A 17233-nucleotide genomic window follows, 5' to 3' on the forward strand; every position below is an offset into this window, starting at 1 on the left:
GAGTCATCTGTCACCTGGGATTTCCAGAATGTTAAGTGTCTCACTAGCAATGGGCGTGTCGGTGGTTTTCTAATACCATCATGGTGATGATGGTCCTCCGACATACACGTCGTCAATACTTGGCGTGTAGCCAGGACACAATCAGTAATTACGAATCAGTGCTGGACGAAGGAATGAATTTCTTCAGGGGTCCTTGACGCTGTCTTGCTTGGTCTTCCGCAGGCATCTCTGTATAGTCCCTCTTTTCTCCCGTTGTCCTGACCCAGTGAGCGGTGGTGGTCACAGCACACCTTTTGCTCTCAAGTGTCCTGATTTAGGGCGTAAATTACAAAGTCGCCCCGACCAACTGGTGTGAATCTTTTTGAGGTTCGTGTGGCACATTGCTCATTTGTCACACAGGTGTGTCACACCGATTCACACTTCGTTTATAACCTGTCCCTAGGAGACAAGAGCTTGATGAGAAAAGTTATGCCGAGAAGTTTGGGAAAGAGAGTTACCTTGTGAGAGTGGAATTAGTTTTGTGAAAGTCATAAACGTCTTAAATCCATTTTCCCCCTAAATCTCACATTTTTGGAACCCACACTGGTCACATGTGGAGAGTGTGATTTATGACTTACCAGCACTTTGGACGGGAGCAGTCATGGTCCCGAAGCTATGTGGGTTTGGATCCTGGCTGTCACTTGCCAGTAGCTGTGAGACTTGGAATGAGTCCCATGACTGAGCCTCCGCTTCCCCTGTGAAATGGAAATGAACATACCCTCGCCTTGGAGAGTCGTCAGGGTTAGGCATTGGCATCTGGACCAGGAAAGCCGAGTTCACGCAGTCTGTTAAATGCAGTTTTTTGCCCTAATGAGCCATCCATCCTGGTTATTTAGCAGCAACGCCTGATGCCTCCTGGTTTCCACGCACACACACTCCAGCTTGGTCCCCGAGCCTAGAGGGGCTGCTGTGCTGTGTCACTTGTTGGAGGACCAGATGGGTGTGTGCATGGCAGTGGTGAAAGGCTCCTTGCTTCAGTGCCTCCCACGTGCACGTTGTCACCATGTCAGAATCCCAGGCTTCCAGGGGCCATCGCTAGGGGGGCTGCATGTTAAGAACATGGTTGCTTTGGGGATTGTGGCAGGTCAACCAAATGCGACATTCAGAAGCAGTGTTAACTCCTGTTTCCTCACCCTGGCAGGGCAGTGGACCTGGGGAAAAGTCTAGTCATGATCAGCAGGAGAGGTGAGTTTTGAGATGGTCTCTTGGCCGGTCTTCAGACACTGGTCAGGGGAGTTGCTGGCATGGACTACCCCCTGGGTCAAGGGGATGGCTTGAAGAACTCCACTACAGCCAGAAATAGGTGTTCTAACATTCAAGTGGGGTGAACGGAGCCCTGGCATTGGATTTCTCTTGGATACCCTGGCACTTAAACACTTACAGTAAGAGGACTGAGTAAGCACCAGAGTGTATCTGGCAATGACAAAATGACTTTTGGAACATTCTGACAAAACTCAGATTGGGACCAGTCAGAGGCAACTTAGGACAGAATTGTCAGCTGCCTGGATTTCCAGCTGGTTACACTACACCTGGAGTGGAGTGTAACCTGGCCAAGTTCCTCTCTGCTCTGACACAGGAAAAAAGATTACCTTGGTGATTGGATGGGATGGGTGTTTTCTATTCCAAAATGAATTGTGAAAACAGTTTCATGGAGTCTTCATGTTTTTAAAATGAAGCCGGGAGAGTCGGGAAAGTGTGTTCTCACCAACTCCTGCACGCCTCCCCCAGGGAGACAAGGTGGTGTTTCTCCAGAGCAGCCCAGTCCAGGGCAAAGGATTTGCACATACATCTGAGCCTGAGTGAGAGCCAGAGTTGCAGTGCCAGTGGTGCCCTGCATGGCATGCTTCTCTCCTGCTGACGCGTACACGGAAGAGCAAACCCATAACATGTTCCACAAGCCTGTGCTTCAGAGGACATACATATTTCCACATTCCTTCAAACTTGGTCCACTTTCCCCAAAACCTGCCCTCCCCCCTTCCTTCATTTGCAAGAGTTGGATTTGTCCCCTACTTGCTAGAAGAAACCTAAGCTCCTTCATTGTCCTTCCAAAGATGTTATGATAGGTTGTGACACAGATTCTCAGGTCCCACTCCCCAGCCCCAGAGGGAGCACACCTCCCTGTCCAGGGGCTTCGAACTTGACCAAGTGACTGAAGGAATGTGAGCAGAAGTGATGGCACAGGTCCAGGAAGAGGCTTGGCGACTCACCGTAAAATCTTGCTCCATCTTTTGGCTCCTGCTGTCTGCACAGAAAGAACATGTCAGGGATCTCTCGCCCCTTGGAATCAGGGGCACGTGGAGCAGACCCAGAACCACGCCTGACTGAACTCAGCCAAGCCACAGGTTTACGAATGAGAAGTAAATGGCTACCGCATTGGCCACTGAGACTTTGGTGCGGTCATACTGACAATCCCAGAAAAGCCTGACTGATGCAGAGACTGGTTTACATCTTCCAGTCTTTGCCCCATGCCTGTTTCTTCCAGTTGTAGTGAAGAATGATCTGCTCTCGTATCTAACACCCATCCTTCCACCCGACTTCTCATCTCATCTTCTCAGAAACCGCAGTGATCAAGGTTTCTTTCCCGTGTATCCTCTTCACTAGACCCCTATCATCATTTAAAACACGACCAGCTCATTCTGGCTTTCATTAGGATATAGAAAGGTGAGAACTGAAGATAAAGAGAAAACCTTAAAGGTAGGCAGAGAGAAAGGACACATTATATACAGAAGAGTGGAGACAAGGATGACAACAGACTTCTCTGCCGAAACTATGCAAGCCAGAACACGATGGGGTCCTACCTTGAAAGTATGAAAGGGGAGGAAAAAAGATAAACCCAGAATGTCATGCCCAGGAAAACATGTCTTTAAAAACTGAAGGATCAGTAAAGATTTTTTTTTCAGAAAAATTTATATAATTTATTACTAGCAGACTTGCACTGCAAGAAATGTTTGAAGAAATTCAAAAATTTATAAATTTAAAATTCAAAAATTTATATAATTTATTACCAGCAGACTTGCACTGCAAGAAATGTTTGAAGAAATTCTTGAGGCAAAAGGTATATGAAACCAGTCAGAATCTTGGATCCGCATAAAGAAATAACAAGTGCTAGGCATGGTAAAAACAAAGATAAATACAAATTTTGTTGTTTCCCACATCCAGCTGCCCTAAAGATATCCTACTATCTAGAGCAAAGATAGTCATGATGTGTGGCGTGTTCTTATCATATGTGAGAGCAAGATGAGGACGGCGTTGGAAGTGTCGTCTGGTAAGCATCTTGAACTCCTGTGAGCCCACGGGACATTATTGGAAGACGGACCGTGCTCACATAAAGGTCTATACTGTAAACTCCAGGTAACAACTATTTTTCCCAAGAGTATAAGCATGACCAATTCTCACATTAAGAAAAAACAAACATTATTCACCCCACACCATCCTTCAACTACTGTCCGATTCCCCTTCTCTCCTTTCGTGCTGTGTCTGTCTGGAGTGTTGTCTATACCCGCTCTGCCCATCTGCTAAACTTCTCTTGGCTGCTCAGCAGGTCACAATCTGGCTTTCACGTCTACTGCCCCACTCAGGCAGCTTTGCCAAAGTCATCAGTGACCTCAACATCACTATATCCAAAAAGACAGTTTTCACACCTGCCTTCACACCGTGGGTGGCCTTTGGCCATGGGGCCACCCCGTCCTTCTTAAACACTGCCTCTCTGGGCTCTCGTGGCGCCGCTCCCCCGGTCGTCCTCCTGCTCTCCGGCTGCATCTGCTTGGCTCACCTCGCATGCTCACTTCTCTTCTGTTTGACCATGAGATGTTTGGGTTCTCAAAAGTCATTTCTAGGCCCACTTTATTTCATACTTAACACTTTCTCCCTAAGCAGACCCACTTGTACCCACGTTTTGTTGTTTCCTTTAGAGAGAAGATTACAACACTGTACTGATCCTGGATCTCTCTGAGCTTCAGTCCGTATTCTGAACTCCTTTCGCATTTCAGGGGCAGCTCAAATCTCAACCTGTCCACAAAAGGGTCACCATTTCTTCTCTCAAGCAGGTCTTCTCGGGGCATTATCTATTTCAGAAGACGGCACTCCTGGCATCACTGCTGCCGTGGTTCACTGACTTTGAGTGATGTTTATTGAGCACTTACTTTGCGTAAGAGACTAGAGATGCGACAAACAGTGGACAAGGTTCCTGTTGTCACGATGGGGTTCGTGCTCAGTGGAGGTGACAGACATTACACAAAGAAACAAACCGTATACTTTCAGGAAACGGGACATGCCATAAACAAGGAGAGCTGGGTGCAAAGAGATGGATGAGTGGGGCCGGGGGCCAGCCCAAGGCGTCGGGGAAGGCTTCTAGAGGGACACCGATCAGGGACTCGGATGACAGGATGGAGCACGCAGAGGGCCAGGAGCGAGAGGTGAGGGCAGGGCGATGGCCGTCGGCTGGAAACCCAAGGATCATTCTGCACTCTCGGCTCTGAAAACTCTCGTCACTTGGCCCCCCGGGTTCCAGCCCTGGGCCAGAGCACCTGCATCTGCACCTTAGGCTGTGGTCCCAGCTGCCTCGTCGGCCTCCTGCCCTGCGCCCCCTCCCTCCCGCCCAGCCTCCACATGGCCCCCAGTCATCTTTTCAAAAGGCCAATCGAATCAGGGTATCTCGCCTCTTTCCTTCCCACTTTCCTATGGCACCGGCTTCACAACAAAAGGTGGGATCTGGTTTTCCTCCCTTTGAACAGGGGCTGGTCCTTGTGAGAGGCTCAGTGGAAGGAGTGGCCAGAAGGATGCTTCCCCTGTTCAGACTGTGGGGATGAGGTGACCTCACTTCCACTGGGCTCTGTTTCCTGAGACACGTGTCCCCGGAATCTGCCAGTGTGGTCAGGGGCCTCGGGCATGTGGAGAGGCCACGTGTGTGTGTCCTGACCGGCAGCCCCAGGCCCCGCACCTGGTGCCGGGGAGACGAGCGGCCCAAATCGCAGATTCATGCGCAAAATGATTTTCATCGATTCAAATCACGAGTGTTTGGGAGGGTTTGTTTCACAGTGAAATGGAAACAGAATATCGACCCGTCAGTTAAAAATACATTTATAACCTAGCCTCTTCCACGGAACGCAGATCCGATTCCTGGCTCTTCCGGCCGCCCGCGCAGCCTACAGATCCCGACCTGCCCCTGCGCAGCCAGTCCTGGGACCCCCTCGCCGCACGCGACCCCACCGGGGTCCTTTCCTGACTGCCACCTGACATGCGCCTGCTACTCCCGGTGTGCGGTGCCTGCTCAGCGAGCCGGCCTGTAGCTGTGTTGCTCGTGGCCCTGGGCTCTGGGTTTGAAATGGCCAATACGGGGCTGAGTGCTCTCTGCCGCTGGACTTCTGATCTGCTCAGTTTCTCTGCCGTGTCCTCGGATCTGCCATACCCCCTCCCTGCTAAGCCCTGAGCTCGCCTCCTCCCTCCCTGCTACCCGCTGAGCTCCCCTGCTCCCTCCCGTGGTTTGAGAAGTCACCTTCCATGTGTTCTTCCATTGTCCGTTTGCGTGTCTCGTGGGGCTTCCTCGGCTAGAAAGCCATCTGGATCTCTCAGGGTAGGTCATCAACTTTGACTGTTTGAGACTTCGAGACGCCCCGTCTCTGCCCCATTTCCTAACGCGTGTGGCAGCTGAAGCTTCTCTCCTGTGTGCTGAGTTTACTCGTATCCACTTCCGTCAGCGGACGGCGCTCCAGGAGGGCTGGGGACCGGTTTGCTTTTGCTGACCGGTGTGCAGGGTATGGCATTCTGCGTGTGTTCCCATGTCCGGCCGCTGTAGGACAGTGACAGGGGCCTTGCTTAGGGGGCCACAAATGGGCAGGAGCGCCAGGGGCCAGATCGCGGATCTGCTGGAGGGTTCAGAGGCGGACAGCAGGGCTGGATCAGAGGCGTCCTTTGAGGCGTGCTCCAGCCACTTTGGTCCCCGTGGAATGAGATGTGGGGGAACATGGGCCTGGTTAACGGCTGCCTTAGCCAGAAGCCCCGTTTGGCCGCTGGGATCCTCCACATGTAACGGGGAAGGGAACTGGAGCCAGAGCTGATCCAAGGGGGCAGCGTGTGTGTCCTTCAGACTCAGACGTGGCCGAGATACAGGGCTGGTGCAGACGGAGGAAAGTATAAACCGTGGGCGCCCTGTGGGCTAATGGCGGAGCTTTTGGGGGTGGAAGTGGCCGGTCCTCTGTTGCTGCGCTTGTGAAAATGGCTACAAGTGCAGAGGGAAAAACTTCCAGCAACTGGAAATTTGAAGCCCACATCAAATGTGACCCAGCAGTCCAACCTGGAGTGCTCTCGCTCCCACAAATGGAAAGCACCAGGGGGTTCCGACCTCGGAGAAGGGCGCGCAGTGCAGGACGCGCGGGGTCCAGCCGGAAACCCCTGGAGTCTCTGCCAGCAGGAGCCACGGGGTGGACCGGGGCCCAGCTGAGCTCCTGGAGGTTGGCCCCTTGGTAGGATCAGGGCGGCTCACAGGCGCCTCTGGTCAGGGAGTCAGCCGGCAGAGTGCTGAGGGGTCCGGAAAAGAAGTGCTCAGCCTGTGGGTGGGGTGCGGTGGCCAGAGCGGGAAGCAAGCAAAGGTGTTCCAAGTCGGGGGAGGAGCGAAGAACTACTCCTGCGAAAACAAAGGAAAATAGCTGTCGGTCACAGTTACCTGGCGACAGTCTGCAGGGGAAGGGTTCGCCGGGCAAGAAGAAAATCTGATTCCGTGCTGGTCCCCTGCCTCTGTCCGATGGCCAAGGCCCGGCCTCTCGTCCCGTCTGCGCGCACCTGCGAGGGCCAGCCCTGTCCCGGGCCTTGTGGGACGGCGCTGGCGGACGGCCGTGGAGGGGTGCGGTCCCAGCTCCTCCGGCGGCCGGGGTCTTCGGATGCCCTCTGCCGCTCGGACGCGACCCCCTCCACGCCGCAGCAGGGATGCATCACGGATGTCTGGGCCGTGGATTCTCTTTCACCGCCGGAACGTTGTTTGTCGTGCTTTTCGTTTGTTTGGGGGAGGTAGCTATTCTTAGTCCTGACATGTGCGGGAGGAAGCGCGGAGGCCAGGCCTGCCGCACTGCCTGCCGGCGCTGCTGCTTTTCATCCTCCCGAGCCAAGACTCGAAAGACGGAGCGAAACCGCAGAGACGACAGGCCCACCGGGCTCGGGTGCACTTGTGTTCGGGGGGGAGGCGTGGACTTTACCCTTCCCTGTGTGCTGACCACAGAGCGAGGCACTTTGTGTGCAAGCATACTAACTGTGTGGCCGTTGACAATGGTGAAAGAGAAGGCGTGGGCAGACAGGGATGTTCCAGGGCAGGGCAGGGTGGACGGGGCCCTGGCCGCGGCGGACGGTCGTCAGGCACTACAGCTAGTGTAGGCCCTGAGCGTGGCCCAGGAGGCTTCGCAGGGCCCCTGCCAACCTGGAAGCCCCTGTCTTGTTGCTGCTGAGGAAGTAACAGGAGGGGGCCCTTTTAGAGGGGCCAGACTCTGACCCCAGCGAGGCTTACGGGGTCTGAGGCTCTGCACGGCCGTGACTGTAGAGGCTCATCGTCACCAAGAACTTGGGAGATGAGTGTGGGTCAGGAGCAAAAAATACTATTTGCCTCTGATTCACGTTTCCTTGTCCTTTGCAATGTTGCCTTCCTTCTTGCGAAAGCTTCAAGAACACTGAGCGCTGGAGAAGGCCAGAGAGCGTCTGTAGTGGAAGCAGCAGAACAGCGTCTGCAGGCTGCACGTGGTGCCGCCGCACCTTCCAGGCTTGGGGCTGCCTCCAGCTGTGTTACAGTTTTGCACAAGTTTTCTTACACTCGTTTTCCCGCTGAAGAGACCGCGTGCTGTGCCATCAGGATGAAAGCCCCCTGGGGTCCCACTGGGGAGGGGAGATAGTGGAGGCACCTCGACAGCCCGGCACAGGAGCTGGGCTTGTTGCTGAGGACACGGCCTTGGCCGGGTGGCTCCTCTCTGCACAGTGTCACATAGGCCCCGGAGCCCAGGTGCTCGTTGTGAACCCACTGGCAGACGAAAGGCCGAAGCTCCTCCAGGCCAAGGGGAGGAAGGCAGGCGCTCTGACTGCGAGGTCAGGAAGCTGACCCTGCCTGGGGCACTGCTGTTCAGTCTCCCCTTGAGGCTCCATGCGAGAGGGCAGCTCCGGGAGATGGCTCCCAGGGCGAGCATCCCCTGGATTGGCACAGCCCTGTACCCCGCACCCCCTCGGGAGAGCAGCCTCGTGGGGTTCGGGGCCGCTGAGCCTGCCTCCAGCACCTCCCCTTGGCCTTCCTGTTCCTAAACCAGTTTGGTGAGGACACGAGTGTGGTGAAGCATGTTGCCTCGGCAATGGGTCCCTCAGCAGGAGGCGGCCCGATGCAGTGTGGCCAGTGGACAGGAGGCAGGTGCACACAGGCCGTGCTGTGGGCTTCCCACCCCAGGTCAGCCACTTCCGAGCTGTGCACTTGGACTTCTGACCCATGATAGGGGCCAGACCCAGGGAAGCCCCCGCAAACATTGGCTCTGACAGTGGCCGCTTGTCTGTGGTCAGCACTAGCTGATGTTTCCCTTTCGATGCCAACCGTCAGCCAAGAAGTCCCATAAAGACCCCTATGGCTCAGTCTAGAAAAGCACCCTGAGGACGTGTGGGGAGGGAAGGACCCGGTGCCTGGACAGTGCTTCAACCTACGTGTCCTGTGTGAAGACTGAATATCGATGAGGCTCTTTTCTGCTAGATATCCTCTACCGCTCTGCCCTCCTAGCCTCACGGAGGAGGTATAGTCGGGGGGATAGGGCCAGATGTTTGGGAGCTTGCCGCCCCGTCCGAGCCAGCAGCGCAGGGGACGGGCTCCCATGCACACTGTGGGGTCCTCTGAGCCCCTTCCTGGGGCGTCAGGTATGGATGTGCTCCTCACGCCGGCGTTCAGATGACACAGTGGGACCACGCAGACCCGGAACCGCTGGTAGGGACACGTTCGTGGTGTCTCCCTTGGTGCATGGTCTTGGAGATCCTGGAACCACCCGGATAAAATCCTCCTGCACCGGAGCCAAAGGACCCAAACCTGCGTTTGCCTCGTCGCCACCTGGTGGCGTCCCCACGGCTGCTGCAGGAGGAGGCAGGGCCCCAGGGGCCAGACGGTGTGGGGTGTGGGGGGCTGCGTCCATGGTCCCAGGGGCCAGGGCTGCAGATGGCAGCTCCCGCCAGCCCTCTCCGTTTTCCTCTCTCTCCCTCTCTGTCTCTGTCTGTCCATCTCTTACCAGGGACAGGGCCTGTCTTTTCAGCAAAGGCTGGCACGGAGGCCCCAGTAAGGCAGGAGGCTCCCCAAGTCAGCTGTCCCCTTGGAGTCTACACCCCGAGGTGGTTTCCTCCTCCATGACCTGTGCCAGGTTTGCAGGCTCGCGGGCAGGCTCAGCCCGCACTCTGGCCTCTGCGGCAGGGACTGTCCTTCTGGTGATCCCGCTGGACGGGCTGACATTCAGCCATAAATTGGATCTCGCCAGCTGTGAACGGAAAGAGGATTTTGGTTTATTTACTGAGATCCCGTCACTGTACTCGGAGCCGGGGCGGTAGCGCGAGAAAGAAAGGTAAACGGGTAGCGTGGAAGTTCGCGCGCGCGCCCAGGTCTGCTGAAACCTGCCTGCGGGAACGTCCTGGAGCCCGGACCCCGCCAGCAGGGCCCCGAGCGGGCGGCCGAAATAGCTGGGCCTCAGTGGGATTGTTTTGTTTTGTTCTGAACTTTTCTGTTTTCTGAAAATCCTGTCCCAGGAAATACCAAAGGGGAAGAGAGCAGGCAAAGAGAAATTCCTTCCGTCACTTCAGCACTGAGGCTCTTTTCTTAGTAGCCGGCAGGTTTTAGAGTGGTTTTAGGTCTGCAGAAAAATCTGGTGGCAAGCCCGGTCCCCATCCCCGTCCCGCTCCTGCCTCAGTTTCCTGGGTCGCGGGCATCATGCGTGGTCCAGCACACTACGTGGACACGTCATCGTCGGGTGGAGCCCATGGTTTCCGTGGGCGGTCACTGCCGGTGGTGGACGTCTGGTGGGTTTTGTCAGATGTGCGATGTCACGTATGCACAGTCCCCAGATCACACGGGACAGTCTCACGGCCTCCAGGACCCCTGATGGCAAGGAAGGGTGAAAGCAGCTTTTAAGAAACAGCTGTCCTCGTTTTCAGAGCTGCACACATTCCTCAGGCGCAGGAGAGACGCCGGGGGCCAGACGTGGCTGCAGGAGGACGGAGGGCAGTCGGGTCCGCGTATGCGTGCGTAATGGTGGCGGCACACGTCTGCGTATGCGTGCGTAATGGTGGCGGCACACGGATCTTACATTAAAGCAGAAAGGCATGGCCGTGGGGGGTGTGCGTCCCTGCTGAGTAGGGCCGCACCTCCCTCCTTGATTCAGGAGGGTGACTTTGGGGGCGATTCTGTGCACACGTTGCCCCATGGGAGATGGTGCCCCGAGGCCGGCTCTGAGCTGGTGTGCCCCCAACCAGGGATCCGGCAGGAGGCAGCTTTCCTCCGTGGCATGTTCTTGTGGACGTGGCTGGGGCTGACACGCGTCCTGCCTCCTTCGTGCCTGCACAGCATGAGCCAGAGCCACCAGCAGCCTTTGCCTCTGGGATCCAGAGATAATGAAGCTCTCTTGTCTTTTGGAGGTTCAGGCGAAGTGAATGGGGGGCCAGGCCAGGTGCCCCGGCTGGACAAGGCATGTTCTCAGGTCCACACAGCGCTGGCCGACTGACCTGGCAGCTCGCTGCTGCGCACGCGTCTGGGAGAAGAAGGGAGGCTTGCCCGGAGCTAGTTTCTTCTTCAGCTGGAGCCTCCCAGCCCCCAATTCCAGAAGGGAGGGTCTCTGAAGGTATTTGTGGATAACGGACACCTTGCCACGGCTGCGTGCCCCGGATGTGTTTTTCTCTGACTCTCAGATTTCTGCTCCCTGAGGTGGGCGTGCTCAGATCCCCGAGTGCGGGGGACATTCCCGTCCCGGCCAGGGTCGGGCAGTGTTCACTACCTTTTCCAAAACCCCCGTTCGCCCCAAAGACGTCCTCTTGCTGTTGTTCCTTCAGGCACCCCCTGGCTTTGGCGTCAGACAAGATGAAAAAGTACCAGTTTGAAATTCACTCGTAAGAACGGAAGACCAGGGCATCGCTGGGCGTCTCCCGACGGCTGCGGCCCACTGCCCACCGCTCCGCTGAAAGCCAGCATCTGTGACGCGGGGTCTTTGTGGCAAGGGCTGTCGTCCGCCGGAACTGTTCCAACTATATTCCAAGTAGGTTAACTTACTGTGCTTCCTTTCATTCTTCCAGCCGAAATCTCCCCGACTTTTCCCCCCTTTTTCATTTTATTAGGTTAATAAAACTCGGTTTTCGAACATTTCGCTGCCCCAGGAGGGCAGCGGGCCCCCGTCCAATTCATCAGCGACCTAATGAGCGGCCCCGGAGGTCCTGGCCCGCCCGTTCCAGAAGCTCTCTCTGCCTTGTAAAGGTGAGGCCCACGGGCTGCACTGTATATTTTGTCTGTTGGTTTCCCAAATTCTCCTGCCAGCTTGACTGTCACTTCTCGGGATTTATATGAGGCAGCGGCACCGCGGGACGTGCTGTAGGGGAGCCCCCCCCCCTTTGCCTGCTCTGCACACACACCACACACTCCGTGCCATAAAAGACCGTTTCTGTAATAAAATGAAGTAGAAATGTGTCGATGTTAGCATTTTAGAACATTCCAGCACCCGGGCTGTGGGAAATGCCTTCGCTTGCATGATGGAGGGAAGCTCTGTGAGAGTAGGGGATAATATTGTGTAAAAAAAAAAAAGAAGGAAACCGTCTGGGATTTAAGCAGATGAGTGACCAGTAGGAGGTCCGCGTGTGCGCAGTCCCCACAGTGTCTTTACACACGCATTCCTCCTGCCCCTGGTTCATTGTCTGTGTTTCAGAGAAACACCGGTAGAAGAGGAAGTGGGTGCTGCTACGTCCTGGCCCAGGGTTTGGACTCTGTGCCCTTCTAGAACATTCTTTGTCTTCCTCCTCCTGTGGGCTCTCTTGCCTTCGCCAGCTTGTCGGGACGGTGCCCCTCTGGGCGCGGGGCCGCGTCCGTCCCGACACGCTGGGAGAGCGGGAATCTGAGCGCACGAGCTCGGGGACACAGGTCAGCTCAGCAGCCCGAGGGATGGAGACGTGGCCGTGGGAGGCAGCAGGGTGGGGCTGTGGGGTCCTGGGGCCAGAGGCCTCCGAGCCGCTCACAGCAGCCCGGCCCTGTCGGTGTCCGCCCTGGTGTCCCAGCTCCTGCCCTCTGGTTTGAGCTTCCAGGAAGCGCCTGTTCTCTAACTGACGGCGCCCCCGAGGGCACGCTCGCTTGATGGCGAGTCAGCTCCTCCCCGCGACCTGTCCCTTCCTTCCCTTCTTTCCAGCCGCCCACCTGGAGCCCAGGGGAGCAGGACCTCGGAGGGGAGCTTTTCCTCGTCGCGCCCGCAGCACCAGGGAGTGGACGCGCTGCCTTGGACCGTCTCGTCGCGCCCGCAGCACCAGGGAGTGGACGCGCTGCCTTGGACCGTCTCGTCGCGCCCGCAGCACCAGGGACGTGGACGCGCTGCCTTGGACCGTCTCAGCGCCTGCTTGGCCCTGATGCCCACTCACGGGTGTCGTCAGACAGTGGCTGGGATCTGGGGACTTCTCGTAACACCTGGTACGGGGACAGGAGGGAGGCAGTCCGTCCCTCTTCTGCGGGCTCTGTGCGCTGTTGAGGGGAGGTCTGAGGGTGGCTGAGGCCGGAGCACGCAGGCAGACACGGGCACCATCAGCTCGCCCGTTCTTCAACCCAGGGAGACAGACTGACGTGGCTCTCAGCTGTGACCTCAGGGTGTCCACGTGCCCTGGGATGTGTGTGTGCCCCGCTGTGTGCACGCTCCTGGTTCCTGTGGACCACGGCTTGGTGGCTCAGGTCCTCACACGGGGGCTGCTGTTGACAGGGCTCGGAGGGAGTGGGCGCCACTCATGCCGCCCCTCGAAGCTTCTCAACCCAGGGCTGGCCTTTCTCAGTCCCGTTGCCTGCCCAGGCAGCTAGAGGAGGCTCCGGTGCAGGATTCCCCGGGCTGAGGAGTGTTACTGTGCCCTCGTGGGGCACGCCATGATCTCCTGAAATACACTCTGAAGGGGTTTGTTTTGTTTTCCCAACTTGACACCCGTGGACGGAAAGCAGCCGCTTGCCTTCCCGCCGAAGGGCTTGCTGTTACCCTGTGCTCTTGCGAGAGGGCCCTGGCCCAGCGCGCAGAGTAGCGTCCAGGGTGCTCGTCACGGGTTTCTTCTGGCCTTACTGCCCCTGAGACGCGGCAGCTTTTGCCCCTTCCCTGTAACTAATCCGCGCTGCCTTTCCCGCCCCCTCGGGCCGGCCCACCTCCCCTGCCCGGACTGAAAGGAGCATTCATGCTTGGGCCACCTGCTTGTTTCAACTCACCCCGTGTGAGTCCACGTTAAATGCAACAGAATGGGGGAAAATGTAATTCTCTGTCGGCTTTTGATCAAAGAGAGGGCTTTAAAAAAAATTCAAGATGGATTTCTGAAGGACAAGGTTGTACACATTCCTTGTGTTTCTGAGCTGCAGTGTTTGGTTGGTTTGGGGGGAAAAAAATCTTTTTCCCCCCCTTTTGATCCCAGGGAGAAAACACTCACACAAACACGTCTCGGCACCACAAACATTGCAAGCTGGGGCCTCTCCTTCACCCTCCCCAGCTGGGGGTTGGAAGGGTACTGCCTTCTCATTTATCAACAACACAGGGGAATTCGGGATACGACTCACCCCAACACGCAGACCCTGTCCTCCTTCTGTGTGAGTGCGTGGCGGAGTCGCCGCCGTCTGGGGCCCACTCGGGACCCAGCACGCCCGCCCCGTGCCCAGAAACACACGTGCCGGCTCTCCCCCAGCCCCCAACCCCGTCGCCACCGACCATTAAGGGTACATTTCTCCCTCGCTCCTTCAGCCTCGAAGCAAATGCAAATAAAAAGTGCTTAAAATGGTTAACATTTCCTGTCACTGAAGGCATTCGTGAGGGGTGGGGGTCGCTGAGTTTTAAGTGTATTTTCATAGGAAAACTCATTTCAGATCTGCGGCAGGAACTCGGACAACTCGCACAGAGTTTCGGGCTCTGCCGGGAGGCCGAGCTCTGAGTCAGCTGCTGCTCCTCTCCCTTGCGTGGGTGCAGGCGAGCACGTACCCAGGTCCGCGCTTAGGCCCACGTGGGGCCCGGCTCGCTCTCACCGGGGAAAATAAAATAGGCCCTTTCCTGCCACCCTCCGGTTTACCCTTTTTCTTTTCTTTTATGGAGGGGGAAAAAAAAACCCAAACAAACAAAAACCAAATTTGGCAATTTATTTTGTTGTGTTTCCTCTATTAAATTGTTGAGCGAGTGATTTTGCCAACTTCCTGGATGTTCATTTCTGGTTCTGCACAAAAGAGCCACATTTCCTTTTGGAATCGGGACCTGGAGACAGACAGCAGCAGGCACTGGAAATTGTGAGTACTCCCCGGGCTTCCTCCAGCGACGCTCTGACCCTGTCCGTCCGTCCGTCCTGCCTCCCCTGTCCTTCTCGGCCAGTTAACCTTCTGTGGGGCTCCTCCACGAACCCCTCCTTCAGCCCCAGCACCACGCGGACTGTGAGGAGCGGAGTCTCTGTGATGTCTGCGGAGTCTCTGTGATGTCTGCGCGAGCATGGATGGCAAAGGGGCGGGGAGAGCTCGGCCGCGGCCGTGACTCCCGTGTTCATTTTAAGGCTCCGAAAGATGGCGAAAGTCAACGAAGCAAGCTGGTTTATTTCAGGGCGAACCGTGGGTCCCTACTGAATTTACCTAATCAAATGAATTTAAAAATTTTCATCTTCTCATTCCATTCCAGCAGAAAATGAGTTTGCCTTTATAATGTCCAGATCTTTCGAACTCTACTGAGTGAGAAATTAAGTTACAAAATGTAAATACTTTGGTGATGCCCACATACACGTATGTGAAATGAATATAGGCATGAAATGAAGTAATTCCTGACTGTAACGTAATAGCAAGCCCGACTTTAGGCTCCTAGGACGCTTAAAAAATTTTTATGATGTGTAATAAAGAAAATAAGGTGCAGTAAAAAATGTTTCTCTTTAAAAATGGGTGCCTTGTGATACTTAATAAATTCAATTGTATTTTTCATGTAACCTAAGTTGTTTATTTTTAAAAATCTTCTGAACATCTTTGTCAGATGTTGGAAGGGTAGTAAAAAAATAATGTTAACACTCTAGGCCACAACTGACTTCTTTCCACGAAACTATTCTAATGAGTGTAGGCAATTGTAAAGCAAGGCAGTTCTCTCCTGAAAAGAATACCCTGCCTTTAATTACCGAGAGAAAGCACTTAATGCTCAAATTTCAAGGCAAATCAGGGAGATCCGTTAGGAACAGGGAGAAGGAGAAAAGCAAGCCGGTTGTTTGCATAAGAAAAATCCAGAAATCGCCATCCTACAGATAGGGGATCAGAACAGGATTGTATTTATAAGGAAAAGTTACATAAACTTCAAAAATGGTAGTTGTTTTGCGTAAGTGCCCGAGAAAAAGGATTCAGAATAATATTTGGGTTATCCTTGTTTTGGGCTCTTGTGTTTGCGAAGGCTTGTCAGGTTAAAGAACCCCGAGGGGGGATGTGAGTGTGCACGTGTGTGTGCATGTGCGTGCGTGCATGTGTGCGCGCGCGTGTGTGTGTGTGTGCGTGTCCCCTTCTTCCCCAGCCTGGAGAAGTGTGTGGGGGGGGAGAGGGGTGCTGACGGCTTGGAAAATAAATCTTCACCCCAGAAATTCATAACTAATCCAGAAGTCTTAGAAATTAAACCCTTTCTTTCACCTCCTCAATTTGGGGGTCGCAGGCTAAGGGGATGGGCCAGAGTGTGTTTGAAACCGCTGCCCACCAGAGCCAGAAGGCTGTTGCCACTTTCCCATGCGTCTGCCCAGACCGTGCGGTCCTCGTCCTCCTGCCCAAGAGGCCGCGGCGCGGTGCGACGGCGGATTTCGCTGGATGGCTGGGGTGGACGGCTCGGCCTCCCGCGCGGTTCCCCGGCTGCCCGGCAGATGGCGGTGTTACTTCTGGAGTGGTCCCCGGCCTGGGGGGTGGGGAAGATGCTGAGATTCTGCCCCAGAGCTGGGGGTCCCGGTCAGGTCCCCCTTCACCTCCCCAAGGGCGCGTCTAGTCCACGGAAACGTACGGAGTAGGGAGTGTTTGAGGCCTCGCTGAACCGTGCCGCGCCGTGGGAGTGCGGCGAGTGTCCGAGCCCAACGCTAGCCAGCGGGAGCCTCACCCTCCCGGAGCGGCCCGCCTGCGAGGAACGTTCCCTGCACCGCTCACGAGAGCGATGGAGGAGGCTTTGTGGGTGTTTCTAGATCTGCTGCCTGTTGGTGTGTCGGGGGGAGCTGACCCCTCTCCATCCTCCCGTGGCAGTCGGGTGGAGCCCACACGCGGGGACGCCTGTGCACGTCCGGATGCGGGAAACCAGGCTGTGCAGGGGTGGGGCTCCGAGTCTCACCTTCTCAACAACGGCTTTTCCGCTGGGGGTGAGGAGCACGCGTGGGAGTGGCCGCCCGGACCCATGTCTGGTCCTGTCAGCGCCTGCCGCGCCGGTGCCGCCAGCGTCCTAGAGCTTCTCGACCGTCCTCTCCCTCCAGAGGCCTCGGGGTGGCCCTCGCCTCCATGCCACCGAGAACGGTTCCCACTTCATTTCGGGAACAGACAGACATTTTTCTGCCCCCATCTCTTGCTAGGGAGAACCTCCGAACCCGATGGGCATATGTTCAACCTGTGTGTTGTTAAAATTCAGGGGAAGACAATTTTGGATGATTTCGGCGTCGTGGGACAGACACTGTGATTCCTTAATTTGTCTTGGGTAGTGACTTGCCACATTGTTTAATTTGAAAAGAAACAGCGTGCACCTGGCTGCGTGAAACAGAGCCCAACGCCGACAGAAAGGCTTACCTTTGGTTCCTAAAGAGATGTCATCACTTGTTTTTGAAAAATGAAAACACGGCAAGAGGGTTCATTTGACTCTGAATGTGAAGCCCTGTTTAAAGTAATGTAGGAACGCGTCCATGCAGCACAGTAGGACGCCTTCCTCGTGTAAATCACGTGTTGTCCTTTAAAACTTCAACCAAATGACGTGCAGGCTTTTTTACCTGTGTGTGTTTACAGACTGGGCAAGTGACCCACCGCCCGTAAGTGTCCGTA

The 17233-nt window shown here is 55.6% G+C and overlaps 1 protein-coding gene across 5 annotated transcripts in view; it reads left to right on the plus strand.

Annotated features, from left to right (window-relative positions):
- LOC309853521 (uncharacterized protein) overlaps positions 1–17233 on the plus strand; it is a 450528-nt gene that overhangs the window by 128946 nt on the left and 304349 nt on the right. For 2 of the 5 annotated variants that reach the window (XR_014305775.1, XR_014305776.1), the window contains 2 exons: positions 11353–11488; positions 12408–12499. The exons of 1 other annotated variant lie outside the window; for it this stretch is intronic. The gene's annotated coding sequence lies outside the window, so the exon portion shown is untranslated. 2 more of the 5 variants (XR_014305774.1, XR_014305777.1) reach the window with 2 other exon arrangements.

Source organism: Mustela nivalis (assembly GCF_964662115.1).
Source record: "Mustela nivalis genome assembly, chromosome: 18".
In the NCBI taxonomy this organism is placed as follows: Eukaryota; Metazoa; Chordata; class Mammalia; order Carnivora; family Mustelidae; genus Mustela; species Mustela nivalis.